This window comes from Ostrinia furnacalis, unplaced genomic scaffold (genome assembly GCF_004193835.3).
Source record: "Ostrinia furnacalis isolate ACB-3 unplaced genomic scaffold, ASM419383v2 OfSCF0185, whole genome shotgun sequence".
Taxonomy (NCBI): Eukaryota; Metazoa; Arthropoda; class Insecta; order Lepidoptera; family Crambidae; genus Ostrinia; species Ostrinia furnacalis.
In genome coordinates, this window is record NW_021130424.1 from 259379 (window position 1) to 265427 (window position 6049).

The window sequence follows — 6049 nt, forward strand, 5'->3', positions numbered from 1 at the left end:
TACGTCATGTTGCGTCTTAAACATTTCCAGATGTATGACTTTTGTTTTCTAAAAATAATGTCACATGGAAATGTAAGATAAATGTGTGGATCCGCCCAGTCAAGAAGCCAGTTGTACTAAACTAATAAAAAAAATGTGCAACTGACTTTTAGTCAATTTTGTAGTAAAATTCTAGCCTAAGCTAAGATTTAGACTACGATTTCTTCCATTTTTCTAATCATTCCAAATAATTGAAGTTTTTTTAATTAATCTTATTTTCAGCAACCCTGTATTTCTGTTTTATTCTTATTTATTAGCTACTAGCTTTCCGCCCGCGGCTTCGCCCGCGTGGAATTTTGTCTGTCACAGAAAAACTTTATCGCGCGCGTCCCTGTTTCAAAAACCGGGATAAAAACTATCCTATGTTCTTTCCCGGGACTCAAACTATCTCTATGCCAAATTTCATCAAAATCGGTTGCGAGGTTTAAGCGGGAAAGCGTAACAGACAGACAGACAGACAGACAGACAGAAAGAGTTACTTTGGCATTTATAATATTAAGTTGGGATTGGGATGGGATTCAATAAAAAAATAATCTTAAGTAAAGAATTTATACAAATCTAGTAAGCTCTTTATTTTTTATTTTATTTAGGTAAATAACTTTTCCGATAAACTTAAAAAAAAACTGTTGAAGAAATATTGTATAGTAACTGAATTATGTTTATGAATGTATACAATAAGGATAATTAAAAATCGCACGCATACATTATTAACGTTGCGCGTTGTTATGTTATTGGATACTGTATTGTAAATAAATAAATAAAACGTATCATTATGTTGCAACAAAAAATATCAGGGTGGTCCATTGACATATAAATGTGAAGTTTACATAACTAATAAAATCATTTTGATTTTGTAATTTGATCAATTTTTTTTCCAACAGTATGATGACTCTTTTGCTGATGGCGACATATTTGCTAATGTTTTAACGCTGCCTACCCGGTAGGTAACGTTTCAGTTATACTGGGACTAAACTACAGCAACAGTTTAACTAAAAAGTGGAAAGTTGGGTAGCTGTAGTTGATTATAGAATATATCAACCAACGCTACCAATAAGCCAGTCAACGAGCTCTTTAATGTAACTCGAGAATATCGGCCACCCTGTATAACATTTTTTCAAAGCTATAACAGGGTTGAATTATCTCTGCACGTAACAAGCCATTCAAGCAAATAAAGACCTAATCTCAAAGATATACGGTTCACGGTAACGTACTGAAATGCAGACTTGATTCAGCCAGGTTATATTAAAACCTAAGTATATTTCAAGCTACATAGAATAAGTGTATCGCAAAATTTAAAAGTGAAATGTTAAATCATGTTGGTTGTTAAAGAATTTTTCTATAAGGTGTTGTTTTAGGCGAAACCCGACTGAAAATTATTTATAGTGATATCGTAAACAATGATTGTGAATGTTTTATTAAAACAAAGGTGAAATTGCTTGTATTTTTATTTGCATGTTTCTGGTAAGTATTCCTAATATTATTTACTTATTGTACTATAAATTATGTCAATGGCTACCTTAAAATTTAGATTTTAGTATTCACTTTACTATGGGACATTTACAGGTCATGGTTGTAACTTGTGTGTGACCCATATTGTGACCGGATCTTTCTGTAGTCTCATACATACTCCACTCTCCCATTCATACATTTTCAATTGCCTCATAAAAACAATCTATGTTATTTATGTATGTACCTACAATAATTTTATCAAGAACTCTACAGTTTTTTTAAAATAATTTTGAAATAAAAAAATACAACTTAATAACTTAATTAATGCCATTGTTAAACGTGTCTCAAAAGTACCAGTAAATAAGTAGCATTACAAATTAACTGTAATAATCTGGCAATCAAAACACAAAGTCGTGTAATTTACAAGGAAAAGTGGAAAAATATCATTTTCGAGATAAAAAGTATGAAAAGGTCTTTTTAAGGCAGGTGACGGGACGAAAACAAAGGTAAGCTGGAGATTTCATTTAACACAATAAATATTACACTCAGTAGGTCCATTATAAAAACATTTTTTACATTATAGCTGAAAAACTGTATGGTCTACCGATTTAATGTGAAAAATAGTACAAGTAGTCCAGTGAAAACCAGAGGCTCATTTTTACTGTCATCATCATCAGGTCATTCAGTCAATTAAAAGTTTGCTTTCTCTTTTTCATCATTTCAGCCATAGGACGTCCACTGCTGAACATAGGCCTCTCCCAATGACTTCTACATTGCACGGTTGGTAGCCTGCATCCAGCATTTGTCTTTTTACAATAGTAGAATAGCTTTCTAGCCTGAAAAGTTAGCATCAGAACTACCTAGCTTTTACTATTATAGAATTAGCTTCATTTCTAATCGGTCATTCTCCGGATCTGGATTATTTTGTTGATTACCCCGACCTTTTTTATTTTTGAATTTAGAGTAATTTTAGGTAAAACATTTCAAAATAGACATTATTACGAGCATATTTTTTATATTGGCCCATCTGTAGCAAGCAGGAATAAAAAGTTATGCGACATCAAAATTTTCATGGTCGGGGTAATCAAAGTTGGGAGTCAGAGTAATCAAAAATAAAACAAAATATTTTATTTTCTAAGGTTTTTTTTAAGTTATGGTAAAATAAATGTTATTATAACTAGCCATTTGTTATTTTAATGTATAAACGACAATATTGTAAAGTTTCAACAAAATCTGTTAAGTAGTTGTTGCGTAAAAGAGTAAAAAACATACATATACATTATACATATAATATTAGTGACTCAATGTCCTATGTCTCCTATATGGGACAGAAGGCGTCCACAACAGTCCTCCATCGCATTCGGTCTTGAGCTTCGTGTTTGATCTCGCTCCAAGTCTTAACAGTGCGCCGCTATGTTTTTTTGGCGCGACCACGTTTGCATTTTCCCTGGGGGTTCCAATCTAGAGCCTGCTTGGGGATGTGATCGGGGTCCCTTCGGAGAGTGTGGCCGATCCAGTTCCACTTGCAGCGTTTATTCTGCTGAAAGATCGGTATTTCGTGGCAGCGTTCCAAAAGTTCGTCGTTTGAAGATTTTGGAGAATTCGGCGAAGACAGCGGCTGAAGAAGATCTGCAGCTGGTGCGAGATAACCTTAGTGACCTTCCACGTTTCACGCCCATAGAGCAGAACTGGTTTGACGTTGGACCCGAATATTTTGATCTTGCTTGGGTCAATTTCCGTGACTGCCATACGGCTCGAAGTTGTGCGAAGGTAGCTCTGGCCTTGGCAATGCGCGAAGTGATGTCCTCTTCGGTACCTCCAGGCTCTGAAACGATGCTCCCGAGGTAAGTGAAATTGTGGACTCGTTGGACATCCTCTGCACCAACGGTGTGCAATTCCTCACTCCAGATCGCATCTCTTGGGTCTTCCGGTACTGATACCCTTGCTTTACCCTTTTTTCGGCACAATAATTAGAAGCCCCTTATGCCAGTCGTCTGGGAGTTCCTCTTCCATCCAGATGTTTTCGAAGACAGGTGTCAGGACGTTAACGGCGGAGTTTACATCGGCTTACAGCATTTCAGCGGTGATAAGGTCGAGTCCAGGGGTCTTGCCAATTTTGAGGGATAATATTATGTATTAATAGGAGATAGGATTTCATTTTAGTAAAGGGTAATTTTGCTTATTAAACGTTATTTAGTTAATCATTCATTAGTAAAATTACAGTATTATTGATTACTCGGTGACAAAAGTCGGGGTAATCAAGGTCGGGGTAGTCAAAAAATTAAGGTTTATCCTGAGCCCTGCCCAATCTGTAAGTTGAATCCCATATGTTTTAATACACAAAAATGCGGTTACATGGACCATTATTCCTGTACATTCTCAAGAACTTTTCATGTAAAGAAACCTAAAAAAACAGGATAGAGTAAATCAATCGTGCACTGAACCAAGGTCGGGGTAATCATATTCTTATCTCGATAACTCCGAAATCCTGCGACAAGTTGCATTACCGATCACCTCGGCACGCAGGCCACCACTAAAGGTTCACGGGGGAGGATAGAGCTCGTTTCTTAATTGCGTAGCTAGGGACGTAGGCGCACATTAGTGACGTGTCGGGGTAATCACGGTTAACGCCCGGACACAACTTCAAATAGTTATTTTACAAAACCTTTTAGTCATATAGTTATATCGTATTTAATTTATCAATGTTTATTTAATCAGTAATCGATTACATAAGCATTGAAAGCGGTAATAATAACGGATTAATTTATACGAGCAAATTTGTTCTGAAATCGGGAGCGCGGACACGTCGTGGTAATCAATTTTTGACGACTTACGATTTTTTTTAAATTACTTAATTAACTATTATTAACTATCTCTCTGGTTTAACAACAAGAACCAAAGTTATACTATTAGATAAAAATATTTGTTACTAAAATATTATGATATTCGGGTACTTTTTGGCCCCGGACACGTGATTTTCTTGGCCGGTGGAATGACCCTAATATGTAATTGTAAAAATTACTAGCTTCCAATCATCATCATTTCAGCTACAGGAGGTCCACTGCTGAACATAGGCCTCCTCTAATGATTTCCACATCTCCCGATTGGTAGCTTCCAACCCTAGCTTGTTTACAATCACAAAAATATCTGCCAACTTACAATATTACCTTTATGAAATGAAAGGGAAAGAGTGCTATCGTTTTAACTCTCATCAGTTGGCGCCACTGTAGAATAACTCACTTGCTAGTGACGAAGACAGTGGCGACATCCTATTGAGCGTTGAATTGGTAGGAAGACTATCGCATTTGCACTCACCAGGATGGCGCCACTGTAGAGTAGGGGCATTTCAATCACCAGTATGACCATGTTTCAGTCTCTGTAGAAAATGAGCCTTCGGCCAAAACTTCATTATGCCTGAGGATCATTAATAATATGCTAAAACAGTCGTAACGAGGTTCAGTCGGATTAGTAAAGATATTATTTTGCTTACAAAAGTCTTCATTATAAATGCAGATTAGCTCTTTTTAGTAAAACGTGGAGTTAGGTTCTTTACAATCGACAAAAAATATTTTTGAAGTGGAAAAATTGTCAACTTTAAGCTGTATCTAAAAAGCTAAAAAGAGGCCTAAATATTATAATTTTAACATTATAAAAATAATTACTAATTAGTTATACAGTAAATTATTTACACCAAACAACCTAAGAATACGCGTATAATATTCAATCTTGTTTGAAATGCAATAAAACTCCTTCCATTAAAATTTTCCTTTTTACATTTTGTAACGTCAATAAAAATTAAAAGATTTTTAAATTTCGAACAGGAACAACAAACTTGAATTCCTTTGCCTTGTCAATGTCAGTTTTTAGTCTGTGGTAGAAAAAGTGTCTTGTATTCTAGATCGATCCATCGATTTTTCAGTTTAGTGCGGGTATTTCGCGGGAGCACACTATGGTGTGCTAAAACGGTGAATAATTATAAAGTAATTAAAAATTAGGACAATATATTATTCAAATTAGTGCAAAGTTACATAGGTAGTGTCGAACTTTTCAAATTCTAACGTAATTTCGATTCGTGCGTGCGAGTGTATTTTGTGCCGTACTTTTTTCGTACAAACTTTGTGACTTTTTTTTGGTGAAAAAAGTACTTTTGTGTGTGTGAATTCTTCTTATCATCATCGGGTGGCGAGTACTTACCAGCAGCAGTGGGAGAAAGGAGGTAGGTCTCATATCTACCCTCTGAACCACATTTTTATTATTGTAATGTAACATACAGGTTTTATACTTATTAGGTAGGTGTATGGTTTTACACCGCATACTTAGATTATGTTCTTACATGTGTAAAATAAGAAAATTTTAATGATAATTTTGAAAATTTACCTACTTAGTTAAAAATGTAGGTAGGTATAGGGTGCCTCAATTACTGCGAAGTACTTACCTTCTACTTCTATAGTGAAACCTGTAGTCATAGTAGTGTACCTAGTAGTAAAATGCAATAAAACTCCTTCCTTATATTTTTTTATTTTACGCTTATTTATTGCCAATAACATTTATTGAAATAATT